General features: G+C 42.6%; 1 protein-coding gene and 1 long non-coding RNA gene across 11 annotated transcripts in view; both read right to left on the reverse strand.

Annotated features, from left to right (window-relative positions):
• Positions 1–23635, reverse strand: part of RBMS3 (RNA binding motif single stranded interacting protein 3) — a 1359438-nt gene that overhangs the window by 1173585 nt on the left and 162218 nt on the right. The gene's annotated exons all lie outside the window — the stretch shown is intronic.
• The window catches only part of LOC121034238 (uncharacterized), a 59979-nt gene continuing 50900 nt past the window's right edge, over positions 14557–23635 (reverse strand). Inside the window, exons 2-3 of the long non-coding RNA XR_005792325.1 lie at positions 14817–15027; positions 14557–14672 (exon numbers count right to left, since the gene is read on the reverse strand). This is a non-coding gene — a long non-coding RNA (uncharacterized LOC121034238). The remainder of the gene's footprint in view (positions 14673–14816; positions 15028–23635) is intronic.

Below are 23635 nucleotides of genomic sequence, written 5' to 3' on the forward strand. Positions count from 1 at the left end.
TTCACTATATTGTACACCTGAAACTAAGATTACACTATATGTTACCTAATTGGAATTTAAATAAAAACTTTAAAAGGAGGGGGGTGCCTAGGTGGTTTAGTCAATTGAGCGTCCAACTCTTGATTTTGGCACAGGTCATGATCCCAGGATCCTGGGATCGAGCCCTGTGTCAGACTCCGTGCTGAGCATACAGCCTGCTTAAGATTCTCCACTGACCTCTCACAAACTCTCTCGCTCTCAAAGAAAAAAAAAAAGGTTATTTTCTGTAGGGACAACTACAGGTCCCGCAGCCATTAATGAAATAATAAGAGAAGGTTATGAACAACTTAATGCTCATAAATTTGACAATTAGGAAAAAAAGGCATCAATTGCTCAAAAAACACGAACTACAAAAATTCAACCAATATTAAATAGACAATCTGAATAGGCTTATAACCATCAAAGAATTTATATTCATAATTCAAAAGCTTCTAAATAAGAAATCACCGGGGCCAGAGAGTTTCACTTAGAATTGCGTCAAATAAATAGGAACTAACCCCAACCCTGGCATTATTGACATTTTACACTTGATCATTCTTTGCTGTGGGGGGCTATTTGGTGTATGGTAGGATATTTAGAAGCATCCCTGATTTCTACCAAATACCAGTCTCCTCTTTTTTCCACTGTGACAACCAAAAATGCTTCCAGGCATGCCCAATACCCTACTGGAAACAAAATATGTGCTGATTGAGCCAGTAACCCCTGGCTCTGTGGGGTTACTATGTAGGAATATGGGAATATACAACTTTTTTTAATGGGTATTGACTGCAGTGTCATGTACACATTATCAAATGTGTACATATAACCTATTCTAGCCTAACCCAATGAATAAACCTTTAATCGCCTTGATTCTGTAGTTGTAAATGATACCTCAAAATTCCAACTTAAATATTAAGGTAAAAACAGAATGCTTAGTCACTATACTAATTTGTTTTAAAAAGAATCCATTGTGGCACACACCTTTGGCGATGACACACATTTCAGAAGCTTGCTGGGAGAATTAGTACTTAGAAAAGTGCTCTAAAGATAAGACCATATTAAAATTATTAGTGCAAATTTTAAAACCTATATTGCCCTAAAACTAGATTTTGCCAAGAGATGTTCTGAATTTCTCAACATAAAACCTCTACGCATCTCTCCCTAATTACTTGTTAGTGGATTTTACAGATGCAGGGCTGTCTGTAGTGCTATGTTTATTGGTCCCTGACATTTAATACTTATAAAATTTTTGTTTACAGAAGGTGACCTGTTATATTACACAGCCGTAACTGGTTCATATTCTTCTCCAAGCCATTGCTGGACCTTAACTGAAGGGCATACGGAAAAGGGAAAAAAAATAAAAGACTGGGTGTGGCCTGACCAAGGGGACTAAGATGGTATGTGGCCAGAGGACCAAATAACCAGTGCCCTACGAGGCTTGAATCCAGAATCTATGCAGCCTTGCACATTTGAGCTGGCAGGAGGGCTATGCTTCTGGGAAGTTTGCATGATTTAAAGAAGGTCTCCAGGCATGAACTGACGATAGATAACAGCAGACCCAAAAAGCAGAAATTATAGTGAAGAATGGGTTTGGTGGGCATCTTTTCAAATGCTTGGTCAGAAAAGCAAGACTAACCCCAGACCTATCCTGCAAGAGGGAATAAAGCTGCTGACACATTCCAGGAGGTCAGATCTGGTTCAGAAACGAAGAAGAGCTATGGCTTCTGGATGTTCAGAGGCAGCACCTGAGCATGCTAGAAATGCAGGCTAACTTTTATGCTCATTAAGATATTCTTGGACCCTGTGGATCGAAGGGTGCTCCTTAGTAATGTAAAACACGACTCTGTGGAGAGACTTACCCAAGACATCCTGACATCAAGACTGTGAAACCGGGACAGTGAAATATACATGAATATTCCTAACTACATATTTAAAAGCCTTGCTTCAGAGGCGAGTTCCTACAATTCATACAGAGATGAAGATATGGCATTATCAGAGCTAAGGAAATAGGGAAGGAGAATATATCTGTCAGGGGCAGAAAAACAAAATCAGCCCAAATGTTTCAAATCAAGAGACAGCGCTACCGGTTAGCAAGGGTAAGAAAGGAACAAGGGATGTTGAAGCATCAAGACGTTAACAACATTAGGAAGCCATTATCTCCTGCTAGAGCCAAAGAGGTAAGAGCAAACAATAAGCATAACAGAAGTTTCATGAAAGTTGGAGCCATGGCAGAGGGACTCTTTTGTAGAGGCTGACATCACACAGAGACAAAGATGACAGAGATGGGGCTTCAAAGCAAGGAGGGGACATAGAAGAAATAGCCTGAACTCTCTTTCCTGATGCTCTATGATATCTTTCTGGTGTCTCCCATTGGCTAAATCCTACTGAAAGCCTATATCAAGGGGCCCTGAGGGTTGTGGTCCAGAGTAATCATCCTTTCATGTCACAAATCAAGGAACATATATGCAGAGGGTAGTTCTAGGTGTCAAGGCAAATGGAAAATTAGCACAGGAATAAATACACACTGAATATTTACTATAAAAAGCAGACACTGGAGTAGGTAGGTGTTTTTTCTAAATAAAGTCGTGTGTAAATAGAATTGGTGGGTGATTTGAGGAAAACTTCCCCCCAATATATCCCTATCAACCGAAAACTTCCACCATTCAGCAAGATTTGAATTTAAATAGGTGCTCTGGTAGTTTTCTGGAAGAATAACTCTTTTTTTTTTTTAATTTTTTTTTCAACGTTTATTTATTTATTTGGGACAGAGAGAGACAGAGCATGAATGGGGGAGGGGCAGAGAGAGAGGGAGACACAGAATCGGAAACAGGCTCCAGGTTCTGAGCCATCAGCCCAGAGCTGACGCGGGGCTCGAACTCACGGACCGCGAGATCGTGACCTGGCTGAAGTCGGACGCTTAACCGACTGCGCCACCCAGGCGCCCCAAGAATAACTCTTTATATAGGTAAAAAACATAGTTTGGTAAAGATTTTCCAAGAATCACTTTTGAGCTTTTCTTTTCACAGCTCTTATATGGATATCATCTAATCACAATCATTTAGTATATGTGCTTGCCGAAGCGAGCACAAATCACAATCATTTAATAGCAGGTGTTGGTGGATTCCATCTAGAATATCCTGTAAATTTGGCTGGAGGGCTGCTTAGGGAGGAGAAAGAAAGAATGGAAAAGATTGTGGTGATAAATGATGGTGATTGCTATCTTCAAATGCCTGATGGGCTGTCAAGTGAGAGAGAACTCACATTTCTTTCTTATAACTATGGGGCTTAGAACCAAGGTTGAAAATTAACGACCCATAGGTCAAATCTAGCTGTAGAAGTGGTTTGGCTCTCAGTGTTCACCCACAGAGTGTTGTAAACATTGTGAACTGGTTGCCAACTTAAAAGCCAGGAGATGCCATGTAAAAAATCCATATTCTGATTTACTCGAAAAAAATTAGAATTATCTGGCCCATTTTCTCTAAAGAGACAATATATAAGAGCTGAAAAGCATCCTATTCTTCAGTTTATCATAGTCTGTCTCACCACCTATTGTATTCACCACAATGTGGCCACATACCAGATGCCATTTATTCTAATACTTGAACTTTAAAATTTTTATATCTGGATTACTTAGCTCATATTTACTACCTGTTAAGCCCCTGTAGGCATTTGAATTTGAATTTCTTGCATTAGAACTAGGATCTATGAACAACATCACAGAGACTTAGATTTTCACCTCATAATAAGGGTGAATTCCCCAGAAATGGTGCTGATTGCCATCTGGAAGATAACAAGTTTACCGACACTGAGGATTTCCAAGGGAAGCTGGATCACCATTTGGAAGCAACTCCACGGAAGGAATTGAAGCATTGGATGATAATACTTAAAATCCCTTCCTTGAGATTTTACTAGTATTTAGACTGTGATCTTTTAAAGTCATAGAGTATTCCTCATTCATCACTGATTCTAGTATAGGATTTAGAATATGACTGAAGAAAGATAAACATACTATGTCAAATAATACTACGATTCATTAACTATTTCTTATTTTAAGGTCATGATGGCTACAACATTTTTTTTAGTCTGGAAATATGACATATTAAGTTATTGTTGTTCATTAACAAACCCATAATCTTATCTGCTTACTTAGTCAGATAGAACAACCCAGCAGTCATGAGACATAGAATAAGTTAAAGAGGAATGAAGAAATAAATTCTAAAAATATCAGAGAAGTTCTCAAATAATGTGTATACACTTCAAAATTTTGAAAACAGATCACTCCAGTGAGTTTCACAACAAAGTTAGTCGCTTATAAGAAAAAAGAAAAGGTACAGAACTTGTTGGGCTCAGTAAAAAACAACAAAAAAAGAATTCTACTAATAGTGAAAAAACTCTAGCTAAGTTGCTTACAAAATATTTGGCTTAGTTTAGCAATTATATAGTTTGCACCTACTTATACATGCCATTCCTAAAAATAAAAATTAAAAAATGGAATGACTCTGTGAAGAGTTCAAGACCCTCTTTTGTCCATTCCTAAGAGAGGATGCTGACATAGGACACAGACCAAGATCACTATCTGACCTTGCGGCGAGAGCATAGAGTTTTGCTCTAATCATAGAAGCTAGTTTAGAAACTAATAAGCAAAAATTTTAATAGGTTCCACATAGCATAGACTCTTTGGATTTCTAGGCTTTTTAGAATTTCCCTTTAGAATTTACTGTCATTGGTACAGTAAGATGATCCCTGGACATCTTTGGGATATTTATCTTTGAGTTTATTCTTTCCTGCCTTTTCTTGTCATAGGATGCAAAGATATCAAGGGCCAAGGTAAGGTTGTGGCCAATGGGGAAAGAAGCCAACATGGTAACTTGACTTGCTTTTGATCTAGATCACAAAACAACAAGAACTTTTGAGATCTAACTACGGGCCAGCCAGCTCACCCAACCTAGAGTCTACAAATAGTAACACATCAGGATTTAACATGTTAGAATGATGAACACTCTTCTTGCTCCTTCTTTTGTGCCACCATAACTCCATTCCCACAGAGCATTTTCCTGCTTTAAACGTCTTTAATGTTTTCCCATACCATGCTCTGACTGAAATCCCAACTCTCCCCCATAGTCTACAAGACCCAATCTTCTACTTTAAGAGTAGTAGACCCATCTTCACTTTAATCTCATTTCATATAACTTTCATTAATAACTATCCTCTCTTCCACTGGTCTTTCTTAAAAAATTTTTTTAACATTTATTCATCTTTGAGAGACAGAGAGAGAGAGACACAGCATGAGCAGAGAAGGGGCAGAGAGAGGAAGACACAGAATCCTAAGCAGGCTCCAGGCTCCCAGCTGTCAGCACAGAGCCCAGCACGGGGCTTGAACTCACGAACCTCAAGATCCTGACCTGAGCTGAAGTCGGATGCTCAACCGACTGAGCCACCCAGACGCCCCTGTTCCACTGGTCTTTCTTAAACATACCAAGCTTATCCCTGATCCTGGCCCTTTGTCTACTGTTCCTTAGTTGAGAACACTTTCCCCCAGTCCGCTGCCTGGCTGGTTTTCTCCCCATTCTTCTGGTCTCAGATTAAATGTCATCTGCTCAGAGAAACGCTCCCCAAGCACATACATTTTCCATCCACGGCTCTCGTCAACATCACTTCCTCTTCTAGAACATTAGCTCTAAGAAAGCCTGGTCCTTCTGTGGCCCCCAATGCCTGGCACAGTGCCTGGCCAAGAAAAGGCTCTCAACAGAATGAATTTGCCAGGAATGTCCACCTCAGAATTTCCCATGTAGAAGTCCAACAGGATTTTGGAGCTCAGGATCCAACAAATACCACAACCAACAAACATCACAACCACCAGGTTAACAAGCACAAGTCAGAGGTGAAAGCTCCCTAGAGTAATGTAGGACAAACAAAGATGAAAGAGTAATGTCGGCTGGTGTGATCAAGCAACCCCCTGTACGAAAGTAGCATTTCGTAGGTACCTTTAAAAAGTGTGTTGGATTTCAATAGGTTAAAAAAGGAGATGAAGAAAGAGCAATAACACAAGCAAAAGATTAAGTTTAAAGCCATGCCCAAAGATTGATATTACACCACTAGAGACGGTTCATAAGTGAAGAGTGAGAGAGGAAAGAGAAAGTAAGGGGGGGGGGGTGTTGGAAAATATGGAATGGCAGCATAAAGAGTACGAACATACCTCATTACATACTGGGAGGCACGAAAGATTCTAGATCGGGAGAATGCCATGACCAATGACATGATGTGGGGGGAAATTTGTGTTTCAAGAAGGACTGCAGTAGAAGGGCACCTGGGTGGCTCGGTCGATGAAGCATCCGACTCTTGATTTTGGCTCAGGTCACGATCTCACAGTTCATGAGACTAAACCCATCATCAGGCTCAGCACTGACAACGCAGAGCCTGCTTGGGATTATCCTTCCCTCTCTCTCTGCTCCTTCCTTGCTCACTCACGCACACGTGCCTGTGTTCTCTCTCAAAGTAAACACGTAAGAAAAAAAAAGATGGGCTGCATTGGAGAGAGACTGAAAGTGAGAAATCAGTTAAAAGGCTTTCACAATCATTTGAATGGCAGCATTGGGTGTCGAAGATACAGTTTTGTCAGAAGATGGAATAAAGGGATGAATGTCACAGAGACATGTTGGAGGCTGAATATTGTGGATGTCAAGGATCATCGAGAGAGGTTTTAGTGAAGAAATAATATAACTTATATTTGGGAGAAGAATAGTTAAGGAAAACCTGGGTTAGAAAGAGGAGAGGCTGAGTCTTGTGACAGGCAAATGGTTTGAGTTGCTGGACGGATCCAGATAAAGATGTCCTACAGTCAGTGGAAACAAAGATTCAATCTCTCTCTCTCTCTCTCTCTCTCTCTCTCTCTCTCTCTCTCTCTTTTGACGGGTGGGTGGTGGCGGTGGTACTGTGAAATCATCCCTCTAGAGATAATAATTTATTTAAAGAGTGTGAAGTTCACTGATAGAAAAAAAACAGAGGTCAAGGAACAAAGAAGACAGAACTTTAAAGAACATCTACATTTGGGGGACAGAGGAACAAGAAAACAAAGGAGTTTTGTCAGGTAGTTCCAAAATAGACTGAACACCTGCTCTGTGTGTCAGAAGTTCAAGTTCCTAACAATAGTATAAATAAATGTATCTGTTTATCTTCCAGCATGATTCTTCCTGAAGGATTGCAAATGTCTTATTAATGTCACCTACACCATCCATTTATCATAGCTCTTTATTATTCATCTTGAAATGACAGCATACCTGGCACCTGCTTAAACAGTTAGGAAGATAGACTTCCTGCTAGAACAGATGTCAGGTAAAGGGAGATAAGGTCTACCCTTCAACCTTAAAATCAAGATTTAGAATATGGGCTTCAAGATACAAAATCCCTTTGTACGAGTTCTTTCCCCCACCAAAGCATTTCTTATAAGAAATTTCATTGCTGTACATTTATGGTGAAGATAATTTCCTACATGAATTGTGAAATCTGTTGATTTTTTTAAATGTTGTTTTTATACTTCTCTGTGCTTACAGATATGAGATCTATAGCCGATAAGCGGTTAGAGTTGCCCAGAGAGAGTGGAACAAGGAATAAGAGGCAGACCTGCTTGAATATGCAAGGTTCACAATGATAATTCTAATTTTTATAACCCAAGGTCTCGTCTTTCTAGAAGCGTTCCCTTACTACTTGTTCTTACTTACTCTCCACTTTGATCAACAGCCTCAAAGTTTAAACTCCAAAGGCTAGCCCCACCTAGCCAACAAAACTTACTTTATGTTCCTTACAGTGATCCTCAGGGTGTGGTCTCCCACCCGTCAGCATCAGCCCCACCTGGAACTCGGGAGACATGCACATTTTCTAGTCCTACCCGAGACAGTCATAAGAAACTTGACAGCTGGGCCCAGCAACCTGCATTTTAACACCCCACCCCATCCCGGTGATTCTAATTTGAGAATCATGGTCTTAGACCAATGGTAAAAATTCCAAGGAGTTTTCCATTCCCTGCAGGACAAGATCTCAATCCTACACCTCATCAGAGCATTCCTTTTACAGATGAGAAAACTGATCTTTCTATTGTATCCCAAGCCTATCTTCACTTGGATCCTGTCTTACATTTGTCAATAAAGGAAGTACAAAATGGTGACCAATTACACACATAAGGTTATTAAATGAGAAAGGCATGTGATTACAGTTTGATTACAGTTGATAATCCAAGGAAGACTGGTGTAGGAAAATACATTTTAAAAATTATTATTAAATAAAAATTTAGAATTGGTAATATTAGCACTTACATGAGAAAAAGATAATGAAAACTTATTACCTTAAATACTTATTTTCCAGCACTTCCATTACAATGGCCAAAATTAATATTATTTTGACTATCTTTATGTTCATGGGGATAAAACTGATAAGCACTCCTACTGCTATTCTCTACTAATAAGATTCAGGGCTTCTCAAGGACTAAAATTTTAGCTAATGGTAGAGAAAAATCAATACAGGTATAGAATATCTTGCTGCCTTTAAGCAAGAGACTTTCAAAAACGTCTCAGGAGCAACACTGAAAAGACAAAGGAGACTATTTAAAGGGGTGTCCACGTAAGAATAATTTGATCAACAAGAATAAGTATAGTTCTTTGGAATAACTGGTACCTAATGAAGAGCCTTGAGTCCATAACAGTACTCAACAACGAAAAAGTATAAGGTATACAAAAAGGTCATTAAAAAACAAAAAGGGCGTATTTTAAAAAAATATTTCTAGTAAGTAGGTTGGAGATTTGACATATAGAGATGTTCTGTTTCTTTTATTTTACATATTTATTTCTCAGTAAATAGAAAAGAACAGCCACAGTGAATCTGAAGTCAAGTAAGTCAAGAAAATTTAGAGATTCTTCTTGGTTGACCAGAGAAGTGATCCGCTCTCAAGTGGATCCACACACAAGTCAGATGTGTGTTGGAGGCTGATGCATGAGGCAGCAATCCCAAGAAGAGAACCTGCTGTCCAGACTCCTCCTTTCATCCCCTAGATGAAGAGGTTGCTGGACGTTTTCTTATCAAAAAGTACTGAGAAACCAAGTCACTGATGACATAAAGGCTCACTGCCTTGGGACTAAGATGGAACTGAACCTTGATTCTAAGAAAAACCTCAGGCCAGAAAACAGCAGCCCAAGTTTGAATCAACTTTGAAGAGATCCACTAAGATCCCATATGCCAAACAAAAACCAAGTGGTGCCTACCCCAGAATCTGTAAACTCAGCTAGTCTGAGACTGCATTTGTTTTCAGATTACTAGTGTAACTTTAGGAAAATATAAACACTGATAGCACAAAAAAAAAAAACAGGGAAGGGATAAAACAAGTTTATAAATAATGAAGACGTAAGTCGAATCCATATTATAAACATTTCTTAATCTTTTAAGTGTAGGTCTAATACATTCTGAATCCCATGATGATTATCGTGTGTGTGTGCGTGCGTGTGCGTGTGTGCGTGCGCACTGCTTTTAAGTTTGTGAAGCTTTTATATGACATTGGTGGAGATTTTATTGAAATATTTAGGTGAATCTGTCTGCTTATTTCTAACCAGTATTTAAATATTTAAAATGATTTGATTCGTAAAGTATGTTTTACTTATGGCAAAAGTAGCATTTGAGTGTTTAGGAAAAAATTATTAATGAGATTGAAAATGTGAGTATGGGGAGCCTGGGTGGCTCGGTCGGTTAAATGTCCGACTGGGGCTCAGGTCATGATCTCGCAGTTTGTGGGTTTGAGCCCCAAGTCGGGCTCTGTGCTGACAGCTCAGAGCCTGGAGCCTGTTTCACATTCTGTGTCTCCCTCTCTCTCTGCCCCTCCCCTGTTCATGCTCTGTCTCTCTCTGTCTCAAAAATAAATAAACGTTAAAAAAAAAAAAAGAAAATGTGAGTATGAAAAAGGTGTCAATGGCAGTAAATGTTTCCCTACATAAAAGAGCCTTGCACATTTTAGGAACAATGTTATTCTCGGAGTTTTTCGTAATAGGATTCTTGCATAAAACACAGTCCTATTCTCCAAAACCTTAGCAAAGACTACTAAGAAAAGAGATAAGGCAGACTCTGATACATACTAGGGTACCATTTACATCTCTGATAAAATAAACATCAAAGTCTTTACTGGGAAGCCCAGACACGAAACATGTTTCTTTGTGCATCCTCCTCCCAACACCAAAAATACAGAAAGTAGGTGTGTGGTGCCTCTAACAAAGAAACAGGCACATCTCTTACTTCACAGGGTTGACATTTTCAACGTTTATCTTTAGAAGCTACACTAGGTCAGTCTGACATGCTTTTTGGAGCATCATAACTTGAACTTTGAGAAATGGCCCAAGTTGATAATGCTAATGGCAAAGACGAAATCCCGTTGGCAAAACTGCCACGCCGGAAAAAGCAAACCTCTTGTACGACAGTCCTGATCAATGTGTTAGCTACTCCACACAATATTCGATATGCCCACCAAAATGTCCCAGCACAACAAAGGCTTGCGGACAGAGAGTGCCTTGAAGCCCGTGTAATGGGATTTGACAAGAGCCAGGCACTTTAGGCAGGCTCAATCAATGTTAATTGAAGCAGAAGTGATTCAAAGGCAAATGGAAGTCCTTGAGAGGTGAAAGGGGGGCTCTGGGATTGTGACTCCCTCCTTTTCCCATTACCCCCTTATATTTAATTACTTGTTCTAGCCGGTGAACTGTAATTTGATTTGCCATCAGGTGACTCTGTCCTGGTCTCCTATGTTAGTTGAGTCTTTCATTTAAAGGAAAAGTATCTCAGAACCTGTGGGGGTGCCTGTCTCACAGGAAGGAAACTTCTCTGGCAAGTGGGTTTCAGATTGATAAAGAGTCCTTTCCAGTCCCTAACATAGCAGAAGTATCAGTAGAAGGACAAGGGGAGAAATGGTTTAGTCTTGAATGATACTGCTGTATTTTCTCTGGGGCATTATTATCTTGATAATTGACCAGCACCTGAATTTTGAATTCACTTGGGCTCCCTACAGAAGCAGATCCTAAGACAGGAATTTATGAGAAAATTAACTACTTACTGGGGAAGGGATTCCAGGAAACACTGGTTGAGAAGCAAGAGGGTGACACAGGAAGGAAACGCAGCCAACAAAAGTGGGCTAACAAACTAGTTCCCACCATGGGCAACTAGAGTGTCACCTCACTGGGGAACTCCGAGCCAGTGCAGAACATGCCTCAGTTGGCCCAGCCAAGGGTGAGGAGCTGTGGCATTTATATACCAACTCTCTTCAGAGGGGTTGAGGGCTAGGCTCGGTGGGGTGAAGAATGGACACCCCAGCACTTCTGGCCCGGGATCACACAGGCCCCACAGCCAGAGAAAGCCCTCAGACACGGACAAGGCCAACTGCATCTGCTATGACCTGCCTACAAACATATAAACTGCTTTATACTCCAGTGTCCTTTCAACACATACACCATAACACCACCTTCTGGATGAGCTGTTGGAGCAAACTGGGAAAAGGTTGCTTCTGTGTGACAGAAATGATGTCCTTTGATACAGCTTTAGGAACCAAGGTTTGAGACAGCATGGTCAACCAAATATTTTGCCTACCTAATGGTATTTTGCCTATACACGGTGCTCTCTCATTTACCCTTGAGAAAGTTCTTAGACTCAACATTCGCATCCATTAGGATCTCCTCTGGATAAGATGCACTGAAATCTTTGAATGCTAAACAGAAGCAGAATTCAGCCTAAGGTAGGCCGAGCCTGGACTCCATCCAGAAGAACACCTTTACTTTTCATATTGATTTGCAATTAGTTGCATACATTTGCCAAGAGCTTAGATAGTAATTGTGGGAAGCAGGCAGGAATGGTTGATAATTAATCGTCCCAAGTTATAAGGAAGGACAATGAAGGTGCAAAGGGAAGGTTCACAGTCAGAAGCCAGTAAAGCAGACGGGGACTCGGGCCAAGGAGAGGAAGCAGCCGACCAAAGTGGTGAAGAGCCCAAGTTTTGGATTCAGGCAGACCTGGTGCATGCCAGCTATGACTCTCACCAACTGGGGAGCCTGGTCCACTTATACACAGCAATTTCATGCCTCAGTTCCTCATCCAGGTAATGCGAGTTCAAAGTACCTACCTCACATGTTTGCTATGAGTAAACGAGCCACTACTTATAAAGATCTTTGCCCAGTGCCCATCACGAAGCAAACATTTAGTAATTGTTACCTGCTTTTCTGTTGTTATTATCACCATTTTGATGACTTCAAGGTAGAAAGTAGAAAATGTTCTTTCTACTACGCACAGCTTGAAGTCCAGGGATACCCATGGGACTATCATACACACCAAGGCAATCAGAGAACAACTAATTTATTTGCCACCCTCCGTGAAATGAATCATCTTAGCTCTTGCTTTTGCATCACATTTTGGCCATCCAGAAATCTCAGGTGTGATGGTGGAGACGGCAGGGGCATTTTCAAAAGTGCTTTCTCAACGGAAGTGGCAGTCTGCTGAGGCCAGAGATGGCTCAAATTCTTCCCCCACGGTGAAAGGGCCCTCTTTGTCAGTATTTAGAGACCCTACTGTCCTCGGATGCTATGGGCCTGATGTTGCAAACAAGTGGGAAAGATGGTATCTCAGACATCTATGTGAATGGTAAATTTCACTTTCTGTAGAAGCAATAGCGCTGTCTCCGTGAAGCAGGTAAAACACCTGCTGTATTCCACAGAGGGAGGAATCAAGGTATTTGGCTACGTGGTCAAGGGAGGGAGCAGCAGATTCTCTTCTCCCATGAATCTTCACCTTTCTTTCTACTGGCTTTAAGCAAAGAAGCCTAAGATGCTATTCACAGGCTACTCGGTGCTCTCAGTCAACTGTATAGTCAACTATAAGGACTTAAGAGTGTTCTTTCAATTCTTTACTAACAAAGAAAAGAATCACCATTTATTGAGTGCTGCCACGTCCCTGTGTGTTTATAATGTGGAAAGTATCATCCATGCGATGCTCTTTTATAAGCACATATCACCATAAATACAGGATCATTATTCCCATTTTGTGGATGAGGGAATGGACATTCTGAGAGTTTGTAGCCTGTTCTAGAGTCTCACAGAAATAAATGGGGACTCCAGAATGAGAGAATAATGGCAGACGGCAGCACAGTGGCCTAACTGGGTTATGCCGTAACTAGAGACGTCTAGAGTTGACTATACCATGAAGAAGAGAAGTTGACCACACACATGGACCGCACGTGTAGACAACAAATTACTCTGTATGCCACTGAAGGAGCACTGAGCTTCATCCAGCCGAGATCTCTGACTGGTCAACCACTCAAAGGTCTACCTTGGACTTTCTTACACAGCACTGAGGACACAATATTGAAGGAAATTGACAGAGACCTTGTTGCTGAGTCAACCAAAGGTGTTTTATTGCAAAGCAGGCAGTTACAGAGCATTAAGTCAGCAACGCCACAATTTCCGTAAACTCAAACACAGAAGCAGGCCTTGTTCTCTGATTCTTCCAAAATGAGCAGATCCACAGGCGGACCTGCACAACCCTGCTGATGAGGTCAGCTGATCTCCAGTTCCTGCTTTGCCTTGGAAAACGGCATTTCCAAACTGTCCACTTATTGTTGGTTAGCTCACATTCAGGGTATTTGAAGCCACTTTTGGTATTTATAATTTCTCTACCATTCTAACTGCAGGATCAGACAGGAATTAAATTTCAACCTACAAGGTTTGTGTTTCTTTGTAGCGTAACATATATATCAAATAGTGTGCAAGAGCCCCAGGTATAATATATGTTTGATTATATTTCAACTCTAAGCGATACCACATTGAGATCGCTTCACTAGCTAAGCAAATGTGACTCGGGCCATTACCTGGATCCAAACTTACAAAAAAAAAAAAAAAAGAAGAAGAAAGAAAGAAAAGAAGAAAGAAAATGTATTTTTAATCTAAGGATCAGTACTACACAAATCAAACCACGCAGCCCCATTTACTAGGTAACCTGGGATTGCAATTCAGAAAATCCTTCGGGACAGAATTTATTCATAAACAAGGCTAATGTCAGCAAGAGAATTATACTTTCTAAAACAATTCTTTTCTTACAGTTCTCAGGGCCAAGAGAAGAAAAAGAAAAGACAGTGGGGTGGGGGGAAGGAAAGAAAGCCAACCATTTAAAAGCATCTAGAACTGTGTTATGCACGTGATGGCAAAGCCAAAACAGTCCGATCCGGGACCACACGCCGCTCAGAGAGCATCGGTCTGAAGGGGTGCTGGGCTTGAGTCCCACTCCAGGTGCTTCCTGGCTCCAGCCTCTATGTTTCTGTCCTGGGGACCAGCAACATCTTCCTCACTGTCCTTCAGCAGTTCCCCCAGAGACCTGAGGAGGTGGTCTGTCCTCTGGCCAAAAGCAGAGCCTGTGGAAGGACACACGGGAAAAAGCCCCTCAGGCCTGGGCCCGACCATCTGACAGCTAAAGGCCGATGGAGTCAAGGGCAGAGGGAAGAGTGATGTTTCCTCACCTCCGCCAGGCTTCCTTCCTGCCGACTCTCCAGAAGGGTGGCTTTATGCTTTGGAGCAGCCAGTGGCTTGGAATCTTTGAGATCTTGTAGTGAGCTCATTGGGGTACCCATCACCTTTCAGTCCATGATATCTCTGTTGACAAGAACATAAAATAAATACCCCTGCATCACTGGTCGATGAATCTTGAGGAGAAGGAGACACAACAGAGTAACACAGACACACAGAAAGAAGAGGAGGGAGGATGAGAGAGAATAAAACTCAGAAAGGATACTCTACCTGCCACCTTTCCCTGGAACTCCCCTAGATGGTCGCATGCTGGACAGGAGGCTCCAGGTGAAGTCTAAGACCGCCCAGAGGTCTCAAAGGTCTGAGAGGTCAGGAAGCATCATTCCACTGCCACGCAGGCACCTGAACTCAAAACTCAGCTCCTTGAGAACCTCAGCCAGCCTTGCCCCGACTCTCCTGAGTGGATCCTGTCACTGAAATACTACATAACAGAGAGCAGTTGGAAGTTAGCAAGAGGTTCTCCATTTTCCTTTGCCCCAGGGTGGTGGTCAGGGAAAGGGCGGGGTGGGGGGGTAGGAGGGGTGTCAACAACCGCCTGGTCTTCTCTTTAGTGACTTCAGTCTTCGACTTCAAACTCTCAACTTCCCACCCAGTGATAACTCTCATGACCCACGGTTCAGGAGATCAAGCCCCACATCAGGGTCTGTGCTGACAGTGTGAAGCCTGCTTGGGATTCTCTCCCTCTCTCTCTCTCTCTCTCTCTCTCTCTCTCTCTGCTCCTCCCCTGCTTGCGCTCATGTTCTCTCTCAATCTCTCTCTCTCTCACAAAAATAAACATTAAAGAAGTATTGTTTAAATTACCTTCCCTATTAATAGACATCAAGATGCCATGAAAAATATTAGGCCTGGGTTAGAATCACAGGTCTCATCCAGAACTGTGTGATGTTGGGCTAGTTGTAATTAACTTCTTTAGCTTATTTCCGCATCTATAGAATGAAGAAAAGATCACCCATCCCATAGGGCCGTTACATCAAATTAAATAATGCACACAAAATATCTAGCCTGAGAAAGTATTCCCTCCACAGTTATTTGTTTCTCTAGTCTCTTCAAAAGGGTCGAATCTTATTCTTTCATCTCTGTCCCCTCTTCCTCACTGTTGCGGGACTTACCCAGAAAAGTGGTAAAATGTGTAGAGAAATGCAAGGGGTACTGAAATGAGGGTAGAGATTAGCTTCATCACAGGCTCATTTGGAGGACTGAATGAGGGAATATGTGTTAAGTTCTTAGATCGAAACCTGGTATATGGTGTTGAGCCATGGTAATGTATATGAAATAAAATAATTTTGTAAATTTATATAGGATTCCCTGACTCCATGAAGCACTCCAAACATAAATTATCAAGATACTCTTTCTCCTGCTTCAAACGTCTTCCTCTCTTTCTCAAACAAAAATACCAGACGGTAAATAGAGACAGTGGAATTTTTAGAAAATCACATATTAGACCTTTTCCCCCGTTAGGTAATGCATTAGGAAGCCATGATGTGTGAAGTACCATACTAAGAACTTTGTAAATAGTGTCTTAACTCTCATCTGAACCCTGTGAGGAGCTTCCTTGAGTATTCCTATTTTACAGATGTGGCAACTGAGAGACAGGGAGGTTAAGGAATCTTCCCAGGGATGCACAGCCAGGAAGATGCGGCACTACATTTTTTAACTAGCTTTAGAATCACGTTCTCACTCACTATGGATCTACCTCAGAACTTTCTGTGAGGATGGAAATGTTCTGTGCTAATATGTCAGTCATTAGCCATATGTAGCTCTTGAGCTCCTGAAATGTGTCTAGTGTGACTGAGGAATGGACTTTTAAATTTTAGTTAATTTTACTTAATTTAAATCTAAATAGCCACACATGTCCAACAGCTGCCATGCTGGATACTGTGCGTCTACTGCACCTTGAAGACCTTGCAGAGGCCCCTCATTTTGATGTTAGAGATGACTTGATTTCCCCTAGACATAAAGTCAGGGCAGAACCTTCGGAGGCGGGGAGTAGGGCTATGCCAATTACACAGCACAGGGTTGGAACAAGATAACACCTGAGTTCGAAACGTAGGTTCTGTCATTCACTGGCTGTGCCCATAGCCCATCAGTCAACCTTCCTGTGCATCTGATCTCTTTTTGATTAGGGAGGCATAATAATACCATGTCTAGGGCCAACGTGATCATCAAGTAAAACAGCACATGAGAAAGTGCTCAGCACATACCTGGTACAATTCAAGGGGAAGTTGCAACACGTACACACGTAACTTCTAAGAATCCCTATCTCTGTGCTTGGTGAGGCAGCAGAAGAGAGGGAGAAAGTAATAATATCTAGGGGGCAGGACGCACGTGTCTGTCACAGACTGAGCACAGGATAGTAGACAGAAATGTTTTCTCATTTCAATAGGCTCTTAGAGTCTTCGTGCCTGATTCTAGTGTTTATGTGTGATTTCCCCCTAATGCTCTGATTTTAGAACTTAATCACCACCCCACCCCCTTGCTAAATAAGGGTTCTATTGCTATTCCCCTCTGCACTAAGTTCTTACGTGCAGGCTATTATGATGATTATTTTTATAACCGAGTAGCAACAATCTTTATCCCAGCCAGCTCTTGGCTACATGCTTGTTCTTGCCAGCTCACTCACACGCCCTTTCTCCCTCTGTCTTTCTTTCTCTCTTCTGTGTATACACACGTTTATGTTCTCTCTCTATGTTGGTTTGTAACTTAATTGTGTCTCGTGTCCAAACCCATCCTGCTTCGTAGTGCCGGGGCTGGGACTCTGCAAAACACATTTCTCCTGGGCCGCATGCAGGCTCCCTGCTAGGTCCAGCGGCAGGGGGTAGAGAGGGATCTGGCTCCCCTATCTGTTTCCTCTTCTGTCACGTGGCTCCAGACAGAAGTCTCCACCCATCCTGGCAACAGCAACTGGCTCCAGTCAGAGCAACTGACTCCACTTGGCAGTCTCCTTCAGACATACCAGCCCAGCTAGCCATCCAGCGCCCCCTTCTCAGAGGTCTAGTTTCCCCGTCTGCAAGGTCCATCATCCAAGTATTGAAGTTTTCATTATCCTAACTTCTTCCCTTTGCGCCCCCAGCCTTAGAGGTACAGCTGCTTCCTGCGGTCTGTGGCCTCCGTGAACCTCGATGTCCCTTTGCAACTCTTGGATTATCCAACACCTGGGTAACAAGTGGTGCGGTTCGGGAAATGCGCCACCTTGGCACACGGAATATTTTAAACTGAAGAAGTTTGAGAAATGAGAAGAAGCAGTAAGGTTACTCTGACCTCCGCCCCCTCGCCCCCTTCTTCTCTGAAACAGGTCACGAAGCCCTCCCGTGAGGGGTCCTCTCTGTACCCGGAGGAAAGAAGCACCCTTATCTCTCAAGACAAAGGGACACCGTGAAGAATCCTAACAGAGGGCCCTGCTCAGTCTCCCCCGGGTCACTACGCTCGCCTTATCCTCTGTGACCTGTCACATCCCCCCACGGCCGCCCACCCTCCAGCACGCCCGCTGAGCAATTCGCAGCTCTAATGGTTGCCGTGGGTCTCATTTCCTTGGGAAGGTTCCACGTGGCGTCACACTTCTATTAAATAAATGGATATGCGTTTCTCTTGCTAGTCTGTCCTTGCTGGTTTGCTTTCCAGACCCAGTCGTGGACCCTAAAGGAGTCAAGGAAAACTTTTCTGTCCCGTACAGAACTCTTCACAGTACTTCCTTCCGCTAAAGTAACTTGCTTAGCTGTCTCCTGATCAGACCCAACCTGACACACTCTTCCTCTCTCTCTTCTGTGGACAGAGCTATGTTACTGTGTGCATAAGAATATACGAACACATCCTACATTTTTCCCCCACATAGAGCTATCAATAAATTAACATATCCTGACATTTCTATTCTAGATCTTCTCCGCCTCATATCTAAATACAGGATAGAAAAAGGGAACAGAGCACATCAAATCCTACAATCTGACACATCTGAGAGTAATTAACCCCTGAGGTGCAGTCTCTGGGAGCTCATTCCTGGGCACACGTGCCTGGACAGCTAAAACTCAAGTAAGACACATGGACATTTCCATTAGCAGAGATCAACACGTGGGAGTCCTGGCACGGGCATTTGCTAAAGCATAGGGTGCAGACCTTCTGTAGCAATACGTCACCAACTAACTATGTCAGATGAATGGGAGCCCTCTGCAATGCTGCGACCTTTGACAGTCTTAACTGCCTCCACCTGCCAGCTCTCCAGAGAAGGTACAAACACAACATAATACAATGCAATGCAGTACAAGAGGAGACTATACGATATCAGAACCACTTTAGAGGTACTGACCACGACCACCCCTATCCCCACTTCTCCAATAATGCTACCAGTCTTATCCTCTGTAAATAGAGCAGGAGGCCCGGGATGAAATCCCCACCGCTTGTTGGTCACCACCTGCTTCTTCAAACTAGGTAAGTTGAAGAAGCACCTGTTAAGCCACGGCATCTCGAAACACATGCAGCCTTCATTCTTCTGCAATGAGCCCTGTGGCTGAATCAGGACTTCATGCCACAGATAGAGTGGCTGTCTTTAACCCACGGTGTTGCTACCCCACCTGCTAGCCCCAACATGATCTGCAGCCAAGATATGCCTAGGAGAACACGGGGCATCCAAACTCGGAGCCGTTACAACCTGGATCCTCAGACTCCAAACTGCCTTCCATCATCAGTAAGCTTCAGCTGACACCTTCTTCCCTACGCCACTTGGACCACACTCCTCGAGGAACTCACATAAGAAAGCGTAAGGGTTCTGGCTTCGATGTCACCCACTGTTAATCTGGGCCTTCACACACAGTGGCTTCCTCAATGTACAAAACCTCTCTGTCCTTACCGTTCCAAGCTATTGTTCCCGTTAATACCTGTAAATGTAGCAGAGGCTGTTGACATCCAACCTGCCCTTATCACTCAGCCCTCTTCAAGGCCAACCTCCGACCACCATTAGCTGCATCTCTTTGCATTTGAGTTTTCTCCAAAAACTATCTGTATGGGCATGGCAGTCCAGGAATATGTGGGCATTAACTCGTCCTGAAGGGAGTCCTCAACCGGAGGATGATAGAGTCCGGGGGATAATGTTCTTAGCTGCTCCCCCGAATTTCCCCATAGGCTTGAGCTCAAGTGTCCCTCATCATCCACCCCTGGCTCAGTAACACACCCTTTATTGGCCGCCTTTCTATCTCTTAGCTTCCTTTCCCATTCCTCTTAGTGGTGTTTCCAAAACTTCTCAAATAAACTACTTGCTCTTAAATCCTTGTCGCTCAGGGTCATTCCTGGAGAGCCAAAAACTTAGGCAGCAGAAAACTATCTTCTTCCAACTCCAGTTACTTCAAGGCATTTCAGCAAATGCCTTAACTTTACGTACATATTGATATATGAACATAAATGTGTGTTCCTAGGCTACTTTAATTGGATTTATAAATAATGAACAGTAGGTGTCTGGCTGACATTTGAATTTTCATATATTTTGCTTTGTGCTGTTCTCTCTCTCTCCTGTAAGTTGATAAGATGTTCAAAGGCCAGGAGTGCATCACCTCCTTCTTCTATAATTTTCCACGATGCCTGGCAAGATGCTCCGCAGAGTGAATATTCAAACAGGGCTGACAGACAAGAGGCCACAGAGGTCAGGTCCGCTTGTCCCGCAGGCTTGTCAAAGGTGAGAAAGCTCCTAAGAGAAGGAAACTGTGATGCTATTTTCAATTCTTTGAAGGATGAGCCTGGAAACCCAGATGGAAGCTGGCACTGAGACAGGGCACCAAGTCAGGACACCAGAGTCATGTGGCCCGTGCGAAGCCCTCCAGGCACACAGGACGGGGGATGCTGCATCATCAGATATGTTCTCTCAGCCTGTTTCTGAGCGAGAGTCCAGTCAGAGGCAGAGGGAGCTAGAAGAGCTACACAGAGCAATGTCAGGTTCATCCCCAGCAGGTCTTTCCTGCAAATTCTGGGCCTCTGCTGAAAATAAGTAGCCTTCTGATTTATGAAGCACCTCAAAATGCTAACAGGTGACAGACCAAAACAGATAAGGAGAAAGCCCTATCTCGACCCATGTTATACTCCAGAACTGAAGGGTTGGGAAACAATTAGCACAGGCACACAGCAATGAAAACTAGCACCCTTAACTACAAATACCCTTACCTTTGCTTTGGGTTGTCATCCCTGTCCTCGGCCAGGAGGACTTTATACCCTTTCCACTTGCATATTTCCTGTCCCAACTAGAACAGGGTCTGGTTTCGCACACATTCTAGGCCTCCAATCTTTATTAGCTGGCTCCCTCAGGATATGAAGATTCTAAAGGACCTTCTGAATCAAAGAAAGGTGAAATGACACTCGATGTTATTTCAGAACTGAGTATTCTGTTGCATTGTTTTCTAAGCCTTTACAACTGACAATCCAAATAAAGTATTGATTACACAGGTCACTCCATATCCCCATCTCGGCTGCTGACAGACTTCACTGTCATATCCTTTCAATCCTTCCGGGCTGAGTCTAGTGCCTCAAGAGTGAAAGGCCACCGGAAACTTCATGCGCTCAGCACCTCAGAGGCTCCTGGTGCATGGGGCAAGCCTGCCCACAGAACGGACCTGCCTACCAGTTAGGGGATTCTAAAAGAACATTTCTAAGGCTTTATCTGAGGAAATCACACCAAAGTATGGCTTTACATAAATCCTACTTGATTGAGGAAGCGTAATTCTATAGCAGCTTTCTAAAAATAATTCTGATGGGAAAAGAAAGTCCAGCCCCTTGCACAGCCTAGAACTGGTTTGTCCGCCCCCCAACCCCCCACCACATGGGAACTTAAAGAAGCCACAACAACGATAAGCAGACAAAGCAATGGGTAATTCATCCAGAAATGAATTGCAAACAGAATAATAAACAGCTGTCACAATGCCCGGAAAGAAGCCAGAATCAAGAAGGGCATGGAAAGAAGCACGACAAATAAAGACTTCTAAGCACCAAATATGAAGGTGCACACAGTGTACTTTCATGATCTTCTCTAACTTCTGCTCCTGTCTGCACAGAAATGCTTCATCTGTCAGTCAGATCAACTCACTTAGGAAACAAATAATAATTTACATGTGATACACTGAAAATAGATACAACAGCCAGAACTACCAAGGGTCAGAGTGAAGTTCTAGATGATCTGGCCCATTCAAATGGATTCTGCACATTACTTATGGGGAAAACTCGTTGCTAAGTTTTCTCACACGTGAAAAGTACAATGCCAATGGAATGAATGCTTAATTACAGTCACCTTCAGATCTCCAGGTCTACTGAAAGAGAACCATGGCAGAAGGGAGAAAGGAAACACACTTGCATTAGGCTTATTTGCTCCCTGGGTTCCTTGCATGCCTGAGTGCCATTACAGAATGAAAATGGTATCACAGGTTGCCAACAATTGTACCCATACAGAAGGAGGATTTCAGCACTTCCTTAGGAATCACGTTAAAAATATTCTATGCTATCCCAAATTGTGCTCAAATTTTCATTCCTTCACTGGCTATTTAACCTGTATAAAGTTATAACATTAAACATGGCCTCTTGGTAGCTTTACTAATGCCTAATGTCTTGAATATTAAAGGGTGGTGGCTTATTTGAAATCAATTCTAATTCTACCTAGTCTCTAGTCTAAGGCAGTTTAACATCTCCCCACCTGAATTTCTTTCCTTTGTCCCAAAATTGCATTTGTCACTGACAGTTTCTCGATTATTATGAGTCAGGAATGGACAAGGGATTACTTATCATATAGTGTTTCTATGACGTTGGTGGTCAGTGCCTCAAAGAAGCCTCGAAGCTCCTACTCGAACATTTTTGTACACATCCTTGACCTAGAGTACAAACTCCCTGAGGGGTGAAGCTGGTTTTCACACATGTTCTTTTTGTAAGTCTCATAATGCCTAGTTCAGTGCTAGAAATTGAGTTAAAGTGCCTATCTTTTCCAATAAAAAATCCTGATGCTCACTGTAACAGAAGGTATGTTGCAGCCTCCCAACTTGGATTAGGCATCCCCAGGTTTCCAAGGGTAGATTCCAGAGAAGTGTCCCAGATAAAGATGGTGCCAATGAGTCTCCTCCTGGAGGGCTTCCAGTATTTTCTCATTTACTACTCACCTACTTTTACTTGTAACTCACTGGTTGACTATAAAGGCTAGGGATAAGATCTTAAATGCCAAAAAACTACATATGCAGGTCACTGAGAGCAATACTGCAAACATTCTTCTGCCAGACCATCACAATGGGGAAAGAGGCCCTAGGAAGTCCCTGTGGTTGGCCCTGGGACGAGGCACAGAGCAGAGCTAGGAGTTTTCAGTCTCCTAAGCTCAATCCCTTCCCTCTCGGTCCTTTGCAGACTGCTGCTCATAGGAAACATGAACATGAAAGGGTACCTTTGTCTTTCTTCAGGAATTCTAGAAATGGAGCTTGCTGACTTGCCTGAGAGACATCCAAGAAATAAGAGGGAATCCTGCTCATTACTGAGAGGTGCTGGTGATATATAATGGGTACTTCCCTAACTAATGAAACTTTAGATCACTCTGGGTTTCAATTGCCTCATCTACAAAATGGGAATGCTAAATGCCTTGATCACATTGAACACCTCATATTTAGACGTGATGTTCATGACAAATGCTCTAATCCACTGGAGGTGTCTTGGACAATGTCCCCTTTACTGTAGCTCAAAGAAGGTTATTAAGGTCAGTTTCCCAAATGGGTTTAAGTGAGTTTTTGCATCCACGTCTATACCAGTAAATTTCCAATCCATCAGTCATTCCAAAGCTGTGACCCAGAGGAACCAAGTTCCCAGGCAGGAAATGAATATAAACAGAGTTCACATTTGTCTGTGTGTGGTCTACACAGATGCAAACAGATTACTCAACCAGGGCAAACACATGAGGTGCCAGCATCAAACCCAAATAGTGACAGAGCCAATTACGACTCATCTCGCCTTCCTGATTTTGAAATGTCACTTATGCTGAAGAAATGCTCTGTTTGTAAAAGCCCTGCACAAAAAAAAAAAAAAAAAAAAAAAAA

Source organism: Herpailurus yagouaroundi, unplaced genomic scaffold, assembly GCF_014898765.1.
Source record: "Herpailurus yagouaroundi ecotype Mexico unplaced genomic scaffold, PumYag 159, whole genome shotgun sequence".
NCBI classification, from domain to species: domain Eukaryota; kingdom Metazoa; phylum Chordata; class Mammalia; order Carnivora; family Felidae; genus Herpailurus; species Herpailurus yagouaroundi.